At 31.7% G+C, this 11,384-nt stretch overlaps 1 pseudogene; it reads left to right on the forward strand.

The window, feature by feature from the left end:
• Positions 1–6,454: 6,454 nt before the first annotated feature.
• The window catches only part of LOC112502179, a 34,793-nt pseudogene continuing 29,863 nt past the window's right edge, over positions 6,455–11,384 (forward strand).

Below are 11,384 nucleotides of genomic sequence, written 5' to 3' on the forward strand. Positions count from 1 at the left end.
GTTGTATGTGTTATATGTATATATACCCGTCGGTCAATGTTATATACACATATATACACGATGTGTACTGGTTGCTAACCACGATTGGATAGATGAATATATGTTTAAATTTATGTGTATATGTGAATGTATAGACAGTGTGTGTATGTTTGTTATATGCAGATTTATATGGTTTTATTGGCCTTAACCCATTTAACTGGGTTTTGTTTGGTTTTATTGGGTCTTAATCTATTTACCGGGCTTCATTGAGTTTATCGGGTCTTAATGAATTTTATTTAGTTTTATTTAACTTTATTTGGTTTATTGGGCCTTAATGGGTTTTATTCTGTTTTATTGGGCTTAATCAGCTTTATTAATTAATTTTTGTAATAATCTAATAAATAATTTATAAGTAATTAACTTAGTAGTTATAAAATTTAAAATATGACAAAAATCACTTTCCCTCACGACGGGTACATATACTTATAACAAATGCACATATCATGGTTAGCAACCACAACATATATATATATATATATATATACACACACACACACAAAAACAACACATGATATGCATACATACGATATCAACACATAAAAATATGTACATATAACACATAAAAATGAAAAAATAGGAAAAATAAAAAAATCACTCGCTGATCCCTCGCAGATCAGCGAGGGATCTGCGAGGGAATGTGAATTTTGTCATTTCCCTCGCTGATCCCTCGCTGATCTGCGAGGGATCAGCGAGGGATTCTGAATTTTTTCATTTCCCTCGCTGATCAGCGAGGGATCAGCGAGGGATTTTTCAGAAGAAATTTCCCTCGAAAATAAGCGAGGGATCAGCGAGGGAATGAGTTTTTTGGCATTTCCCTCGCAGATCAGCGAGGGATCAGCGAGGGATTGAGTTTTTTGGCATTTCCCTCGCTGATCTGCGAGGGAATTTTTCCCTCGCTGATACTCGTCGCTGATACCTGGTTTTCTAGTAGCGATTTCTAACTGTAAAATATGAGCTTATTCCGACTTACGGTTTGTAAGTTATACACTTTCAAAGTATGGACCTCTATAGTCGGTAAAATCCGATTCCGGAATTCCCGACTAACTTTTATAATCCACATTCCGTGATTCGCTACATTGACGTGCTATAAACATACTTCAACATACTAAACAGTAAAACAAGTCTAATGGTCGCTAACATAAGTTTAATCATGCATTTTTACTCTTTTCGGCATTATGTCGAACAATCGGTGTGCCGTTAAACATATACACCAAATCTAACCATATTGAAAACATAATCTACCCTTTTAATTTCTACATCAATTTAACCAATTCTAGCATTCTAAACATGAAATATATCATATTTTTAACAATATCAATCTGTAAACTTAGACATAACATCATTTATATACCAGTCTAAAAATGCTAAGAATTTGGATTATATATATATATATATATATATATATAATTAGAGGCACGTTCAAATGAAAACCGTGCATTTCTAAGAAACCGTGTAAACTAATTTCGACCAATAAGAAAATTCCATTTTTTTCTAATTAAATTTAATCAATAAAGTTATTTCGGTCATTTACAATATTTTCTATTAAATATGGAAATTATTAATAACTTTTAATTAAGGAAACATAATAATTTTTTTTTATAAATGGTAACATTTAAATATTTAATTATATTAAAATATTAAAAATTTGAACTTGATATATTGTGATGCGATTGAATCTGCTGGTGAATCTTGAAGATTGTAAGGAATAATGGAATGAATTCATCAAATGAGGATTGAAATAAAAAAATTAATGTACATGAAACAGGTTTCATGAAGGTGAAACTGGTTCATGTCGTAATTGAACAATGAGTAGTGAACTGGTTTCATGGTGAACCCCGTTTCATTGATGGTGTAATTGATCCATTTAGTATGTGAAATGGAAAATGAATGGGTGCATAATGTATTTGGTTTGTCATAAAATAATTGCATGATAAAACGGACACACGATGAATCTGCTCCAGAATCTTGAAGATTGTAATCTGTTCCAGAATCTTGAAAATTGTAAGGCTTAAAGGAATGAATTCATCAAATCAGAAGTGAAATAAGAAAATTAATTTACATGAAACAAGTTTCATGAAGGTGAAACTGGTTCATGGCGTAATTGAACAATGAGTAGTGAAACGGGTGCATAATGTATTTGGTTCGTAATGAAATAATTGCATGATGAAACGGGTACATAATGAATATGCTCCAGAATCTTGAAGATTGTAATCTGCTCCAGAATCTTGAAGATTGTAATCTGCTTCAAAATCTTGAAGATTGTAAGGCTTAAAGAAATTAATCCATCAAATCAGGAGTGAAATAAAAAAATTAATGTACATGAAACAGGTTTCTTGAAGGTGAAACTGATTCATGGCGTAATTGAACAATGAGTAGTGAAACGGGTGCATAATGTATTTGGTTCGTCATAAAATAATTGCATGATGAAACAGGTACATGATAAATCTGCTCCAGAATCTTGAAGATTGTAATCTGCTCCAGAATTATGAAGATTGTAAGGCTTAAAGGAATTAATTCATCAAATCAGGAGTGAAATAAAAAAATTAATGTACATGAAACAGGTTTCATGAAGGTGAAACTGGTTCATGGGATGTTATTTTGTTTACAATTTTGCCCTTATTGCTGATATAAAAATAAAATTTTAATATATATTTTTTAATTTCCTAAAATAAACTAAACTAATCTTGACCATTGATCAAGAAAATGGATGGATGAGATTGGTTTACACGGTTTACACAAATAGAGGCGGTTTTCATTTGATCGCTCCTCTATGTAATTATATATATATATATATATATATATATAAAATTATTAAAAGTTTAAAAATTTGGTAGCTTTAACATCTCAATAATTTTCGATCGTTATTTAAATATGATACAATTTAGATAATCTAACGAGAATGTTTTTAAAACTCGGGTCTTACAGATATTTTGAAATTTATATTTTATTGAAAAATAAAAACATTATCGCGTTCTCAAACTCACATAAAACCGTATTATATCGACATAAAAAAAGAATAAAACCAAACACTGAAAGGGAGATGTGTCTCGATGCATTGCACAAGTACCATTCTATGTATAGATATAGATTTTTATAAAGATAATTTTTGTGCAAATAAAGGGTTGGCCAAAATGAACCAAGCCCATGAATTTGGAGGGTTAGTCAACGTAAGCTAACAATATGAGTTTCTGGGATTAGTAAAGAAAATAAACTCCACGAGTTAAAACAAAGACACCTCAACCTCATCTCATATATCTATCGTCAATTGTCAATCTTTATCTCTCTATCAATGTGGAATACACAAAACTCAACCTCAATGCAAGAAATATATAATACTCAATTCTCAGGGTGTCATCATCATTTATTTTGAAACTTACATATCTATATATATATATATATATTGATTTTTTATATAAATAACGTTTTTGCGAATAGAGTATTGACCAAATTGAACCAACCCTATGAGTTTATAGAGTTAGCCAACATGAGTCGACAATATGAGTTTATATGATTAGCCAAGAGAATCCAACTCCATGAGTTAAAACAAAGACATTTCAATCTCCTATCATATACCTACCATCAATTGTCAATCTTTCATCTCTCAATCAATGTAGGATACAAACCTCAATGCTAGAAATATAGAATACTTAATTTTTAGGGTTCCACATCATTTCTTGTGGATCTTACTTTCATATATACGTATACATATATATATATATATATATATCTATATATATATTGATGATTGTAAACACAATTTAACTTTATATAATAAGATTGTTTTGCAAAAGAGAGTCATCCAAATACGATAAACTTATGAATCAAGCCTCTTGAGTTGACACAATGAATTTCATCCTCTTTGTTTTTTTATGTACATCTCTTTATTCCAGTCTTTCAATCTCTCATCAAAGTATGATATCTCAAACTCAACCACAATTAACCAATACTTCAATATACATATACATATACATATACATATACATATACATATACATATACATATACATATACATATAGGTACCTCATGATGCACCTAATACCTCTTGGTTCTTCTTTATATATATATATATATATATACACACACACACATACACACACACATATATATATATATATATATATATTGATGATTGTAAACATAATTCATTTTTTATTTTTATATAATAAGATTTATTTTGCAAAAATAGTATCATCCAAATAAGATAATATTATGATTCACAGAAGATTCACTTGATAAAAAAATACACAACATCAGTAAAAGATATAATAATAACTATAATTAACCAATATTAAAATGGATATTATATAATAATAATAATAAAAATAAAACGTAATAAAAAGGATTATAAAAGTAGTATCTTTTTTTATTAGACTGAAAAATGGATTTGATCCATGTGGTATGTCGAAAATTATGACTAACGTCCCTAAACTCAATTACTTATGGATTTGGTTTCTGTGGTTGTCAATTTTGCATGGGTAGTGTCCCTCTCACTAACAGATTTCATTAACTAAGTTAACTCAAGGCCAAAAAGACCAAAATACCCCTATTTTGAACCCCTCTGTCTGTCTGTCTGTCTCTCTCTCTCTTTCGTTTTTACAACTTCCTCCTCCTGACTCTCTTCCTCCCACTAGTGACCGTTGTTTATTTCTATCCTCTCTCTCACCAATGACCACCACCTCTCACTCACTAGCGACCACCGCATTTCTCTTCTCTCCATCTCATGGTCGACCACCGAATATTTCTCTCCTCTCACTCACCAATGATCACAACCACAACCCCAACCTTTTCCTTGCACTATCACTGCATCGATCTCCTCCCCTTCATCTACTACACTCTTCCTTGCTCTGGTTGATCTTAATACCACAACCATCAATATTAAAGCATCAAAAATAGAACCCTAGGTCAAATGTAATGAAGAATCAATATTTGAAGCATTTTTAAATACCATAATCGAACAACGAAGCATCGAAAATTAGAGCCCAGAAGGGGTCGTTTTAGCGAAGTATCAACACAACCCTTCTCTTGATCCTTTTCCTCAATGGGTTAATTTGAATTCGCATTCATTAGGTCGGGGTTTTTTAGGGTGTAAATTTGATTCTATTGTGGTGTGAATCTATAAAGTTTTTGATGTAGGGTTTTTGTTTATTTGGATTCAATTTAGGGTTTTTGTTTATTAGAATTCAATTTAGGGTTTTTGTTTATTAGAATTCAATTTAGGGTTTTTGTTTGAACATGATTTTTATACAAAATTTTGTATAATGATTTAGAATTCTTGAAGTTGATTCTGTTTTGGTATAAATTTGATTTTTGTTCACGAATATATTGTGTTTCATCTGGAGATTTCATACTTTTTTTTTTAATTTGTATTCTTCGTTGGGTGTTGATGGTGGATTGTCGCTTTGACTCTGGTTTTTTCCGCATGAAATAGTTACAAGAATTATTATTTGTATTTTTTATCTTATATACTTTCTAAAAATGACAAAAAGAAGGGTATTTTGGTCTTTTTACTCTTGAGTTAACTGGGCTAATGAATTCTATTAGTGACGGGGACCATAAGCATGAAAAAACAACCATAGGGACCAAATCCATAATAAATTGAGTTTAGAGACGTTAGTCATAATTTTCCGCATACCACGGAGACCATATCCGTAATTTAGTCTTTTTGATTATCTTTGTTCAAGTTTTAATTAATATTATAATAATTTTAATAAAAGATAGTAAAGTACAAAAAAAGATAGAGAAAATAAAAAAACATATTTTGGGGATCTTAACATAATTGTGAAACCATAGGGACAAAAAGCAAAATATTTGACAAACCATGAGGACGAAAAACATAATGTACTCTTTGGAAAATTCTAAGGGGTTGTTTTACTTGTGGGAATAGAATGGAATTGGAGGGATTTGGATTTGAAATCCTTTCCAATTGGGTGGAGTCTTTGGTCTCAGAATCTGAGATTTAGGAAGCAATCTCGGTGTGTGGTAGCTTGAAAGTGCCGAGACTTGACGACTTCAACTTTTCATTCACTGAAAGGTTCTGGATCATTATTGAAGAAGTTTTGATTTGGGCGATTCATTGGTTTCAGGACAAAGAAGAAACAAAGATTGTAACGCTTCATTTATTACTTTAGTTTCGAAATGTAAATATCCAATTAGCATAGGTGATATAAGATCATTGCAAATATCTTAGCAGAAAGACAAAAAAAGATCGTCGGAAAGTTGATCGGTGAAGAACAAAGTGCCTTAATGAATGGAAGATTCATTCTAGACGGAGTCCGTATAGCAAGTGAACTGGTTGACTTCATAAAAAAGTCTAAAGAAATTTATGGTTTTAAAGGTTGACATTGAGAAGGCTTTTGATACTATAAGTTGGGATTTCAAAATTAATGTAATGAAACAAATGGGCTTTGGTGATAAATGGTGTCAATGAATGCAAACATGTTTAAGGTCGTGTCAGTCTCTGTTCTAGTTAACGGATCCCCTAGAAAGGAACTCTTTTTAGGCCAAGGTATAAGATAAAATGACACGTTTTCACCCCTTCTTATTTCTCATCGTTGTAGAGTGTCTGAATTTGTTATACGAGAGGTAACAAGGAAACATTTCTTCCATGGGATATTGATTGTCAAATGATAATGCGGTTTACATTTCACACCTTCAATATGCTGATGATACTATTTTCTTTGGGAAATAGAACGAATATAATGCTAGAAACTTGATGAAAATTCTGAAATACTGTGAACTTTCATTAGGGCTGAAGACTAATCTTAGTAAGTGTAAGTTATTCAGCATGAGGGTAGCCCAATCAGAAGTGGATTATTTGGCGGACCGATTATGTTTGGTGCTGGGACATTTCTGCTTATTTACCTGGATCTTCCTATTGGGGTAAACATAGGCAAAGTGGACAACTGGAACCTAATTCTTGCCAAGTCCAACAATAACTTTGCTTGTTGGAAAAGAAAACTAATCACCTCTGGAGGCCCGCTGACTATGTAAAAAGGTTCCCAAGGCTCTACCGTCTTGAGGTAAATCTAGAAGCTAGAATTTGTGAGAGAGGGGTATGGAGAGAAGGGGTTTGGGAGTGGAAGTGGTGTTGGTCTCATAATCCTAGAAGGAGAGTTACTATTGAGTTGGAAGGTCTTTTATCCTTGCTGCATAATGTCTCCATAAAAGTAAATTACAGTGATTCCCATAGATGGTTCATGCATGAAGATGGAGCTTTTAAAGTGTCTATTTTCAAGCGAATGGTAGATAAGAAAATCTTGTCGGCTTCAAGATCAGAAATCCCTATGACTTGGAACAAGATCGTATCCCAAAAAATTAAAATCTTCGTATGGAGGACTCTTCAAAAAAAAAAAGATCCCAAATTTTCAAGAGCTAAACAAAATAAGAATCGACCTCAACTCGATTTTATGTATGATTTATAATGACGCTATCGAGATTGTGGTGCATTGCTTATTAGGCTGTGATTCTGCTAAAAAGTTGAGGAAACTATTTTAAGTGGTCTAATATCAACTGCAGGATTCCATCTTCAATTTCGGATCTTCTCTTGTTCGATGGAGGCAACCATGTCGATGTCTCTTTGAAAAGTTTGTGGCAATCGATCCTTTGGATTGCGCTTACATCCCGTGGAGAAACATGTTGGAATATGCTTGTGTCATAATAAATAATTATATGGCTAGACACATGTGAGCCTATAGGGTCACACACGTATACACCGAGACATCATTTAATATAATGTATTTATTGTATTTATATTATATATATTATTTTAGTAACGTGGGGTATTTACATGGGACCTAATAATTAAGTATGACTTAATAATTTGAGATTGGAGTAAGTTAATGGCAAGCCCATTATAATTAATTAAATCATAAGTCCATGAAGAGTTAGAAGGAAAAACCCAAGGAATCATTAGGGTTAATCATATATAAATATAGTAATTAACCTAATGAAAAGATAACTCCTCTTCCTCCTCTCTCTCTCTAAATATGGCACCCACCCTAGGGTTTCCTAGGGTTTTTTCGGTTTTTCATCTTCTTACTCGTTCTTCGTGTAAGAAGGATCGTTACTAAGAGGACTAGCATCTGATGGTGATCGATAACGTGTAGTGTGGACTACTCTAGAGGTATTCTCTCTAGAATACTTGGTTTCAAAGCCTTGCAAGTGAACACGGTCTTTTATCTACAAATCACGCTACAAAGGTATATCGTTATTTGTTTTATCGTTTAATCTTTTGGCAATACGTTGATCCGGTTTTGGTGATTATTTCCGCTGCGTTTTTATATACTTTTATATGTTCTTTTTTATTATAATCACCTACAAAACAGAAATGCATGTGTCTTCAGAAGTGCAAGTCTAAGTGAAGATTTATTTGGGAAAGCCTAAATTTGCTCGTTCAATTAGATCTCGTCAAGGTTCAAAAAATTTATAAGGATTGCATTTCCTGGAAAGAGTTTCCTAATGTGATTGCATCTTGATCTTTTGGCTTGATATTTTTAGTTTTGTTTTGTCGGGGTGTTGGTCGTTTTTTGTTGTCTTTCAGTTGTTCTCTATGTTTTATGATCCTAGGTGGTCCTACTCCCCGCATGCTCCTTTTGACGGCCTTTGTCTTGTATATGCTCTTTTTTGTTTAATGAATGGTTTTTCTTAAAAAAAAAGGAAAATTTGAGGATTTGGACAAAGCTTTTGGTCTTAAATATTCTCCAAAACTTAAGAGTGTAAAGTTTTCTTCAAATTTGAATTTTTTTTTACTAGAAATGATTACATGAGAAGAAACTAAAATTTTATTATAGTCTCATTAATAAAAAAAATGAAATTAAACATTTAATAAAGCATAATAATATTTTATTAAATGTATGAAATATTTTAATAATATAATTAATGTTGCAATCTTCAAAATAAAGATACTGTTGAAGTTAAATATAATATTTTTATATAGATTTTAAATTTTGATTGTCCATTTTAAATAAATTTTGAAGAATCCACTTAAAATTCTCAAATTTTGAATTTTCAAAAAATAATTGATTATTTTATTATTTTCATCAATAAAAGTTTTTAAAAGTTAATGTTTAGGAGAAATAGATCATATATTATAAATATTTTAATAATAAAATTAATGTTGTAATCTCTAAATAAAAAGGTTGTTTGAAATGTGACATAATTTTTAAAAATTTATAAATAGAGTAAATTACACGTTTGGTTCCCGTGGTCCATGGTCCATCCACTATCATGTGTGACCCCTATATCAAACTAATTACAATTGTCCACTATCATGTGTGTCCCCTATATCAAACTAATTACAATTTTGGTCACTTTGGTTTTCATTTTGTTTCATTTTTTGTTCGTTAGACTAACTTATGTTAAAAAGGTTCGTTAACTTGAAGGGTATTTTAGTCTTTTTAGTATTTCTAATTTTATTTAAATAATAAAGGAATATATTACGTACACATTTCTTTATATCCGGCGATCAACAAGAAGTCCCATACCCCTGCTCCAGTGAAGACCAACCAGAAACCGTGAACTCCCTCCCCTTTTCTAGTGCTATTTCTTCCTCTCTTTCCTTTCTTTTGTCCGTAGTTATTGCAAAAATGTCAACGAGTCCATCATATATCCTCATCAATGGTGGGTTGTGGAACCTTCAAAACCCCGAAAATCCCAACTCAATCCAACTCCGACAAAGACACATACACCCATCCGAAATCGATGTTTTGTATTTGGGAATTTTGGTTTTTTTTGAAGGATTTTTGCACCAAAGTGGTTTGAATTCCATTTGGAAAGACAATAGACTCCAACCAAAACCACTAATCAAAAACCAAAACCAAACCATCTGTTCTTTTTCCGACGACATCTAATCAAAAACCAAAATCTCACCAGGAATTAAAAAGTAAATCAAAGACATATATGTAGATGTTGGTGATTTCTAAGATCATTATTTTGAACATTTATGTAATGAAGGTCTGAAAGCTAACCCAAATCCAATCCGAAAACTAACCCAAAAACAAATATTCAAGAAACTTGCTAACTTACAAATTTAAAAACTGAAGAAAATCAAATCAAAAACTAAATATGGGTCAAAGATTGTTGATTTCGGGAGAAAACATTGGCCACAAGGAATGGAATGAATTTCAGAACCGCATATCTGGAATCGAACAAAGGGAAGAGGGTTATAGTGGTGATGAGTTGCCTCGTGTTATTTGGTAACCATGGTGACAACCTGGAGAATAGAAAGGGGTAGGGGTCACAAGGTGATGCACATGAACATCAATGGGGACACAACCCAAATCCTTGATGGGGTTATGTTCGATCATAGGTTCCAAATCTGGCAACCAATGAAAGACATAACGACGAGATAGAGTTTTTGTTAGAGGAGGGTTGTCGTCGAAGTTTGTGATGGATAGCAGGGGGTGCCGAGAACAGAAAGGGCCGATGTAATGTTGGGGATGAATTAGGGGAAGGGGTTATTAAAAACAAAAGGGGTTGGAAAATTTTTCCCCTGGCAGAGATTACCATTTAACCAAAGAGTTTGGATGGAATCTTCAATAAGGACTAACATTGAAACATAATGGAAACCACAATGACCAAAACTGTAATTGATTTGATATAGGAACAACAATTGATAATAAAATAACAACCAAATGTAATAACATCTTTAATAAAAAGAAACAAAACTTTAAGTATTTTTACTTAATTTCTTAAATCTAAGAAAATTCTAGAACTTTATCAAAAATAAAAAAAATTGAAAAATCTATATTATATTATAAAATATTCGACAAAAAATTTTAAGAACCATTTTTATGCATTAAGTACTGTTTATTGATGCATATTATCAGTGTCATGCCTCGGGGAGGGCGGGTCAGGCATGTGCCCAAGGCCCATAAAAAACAAGGGCCCAATTTTTTTAGTATAATGTTAATAGTTAAAAGTATTATGGTAAAAAAAATAAACACAAATTAATTATGGGCCAATAATCTATATATATATATATATATATATATATATATATATATTAAAGGTGGAACCAAGAATATTGAGGTGATATCATGAGAATTGAGGTGTTGATGAATTGAGGTTGAGTTTGAAGCATCTTACATTCGTAAGAGATTGAAATAGGAAGGTGTGTATAAGAAACAATGATGAGAGTCATTCTTTCAACTCAAGAGGTTTGACTCGTAAGGTTATCTTATTTGGATGACCTTATCTATACTATATTATAAAGCATTTGGCTAAAACTCTTAAAAACTCTTAAAATTCTTAAATCCTTCCCATATCTAAATTCGTGTAACTAACTGTAGATAAACACAATCAAATACAGAATAAACATCTCATTTTAAATATAAAAAATCTAAAA

The sequence above is a fragment of the Cynara cardunculus genome, unplaced genomic scaffold, assembly GCF_001531365.2.
Source record: "Cynara cardunculus var. scolymus isolate 2C unplaced genomic scaffold, CcrdV1 Un_Scaffold_1013, whole genome shotgun sequence".
NCBI classification, from domain to species: domain Eukaryota; kingdom Viridiplantae; phylum Streptophyta; class Magnoliopsida; order Asterales; family Asteraceae; genus Cynara; species Cynara cardunculus.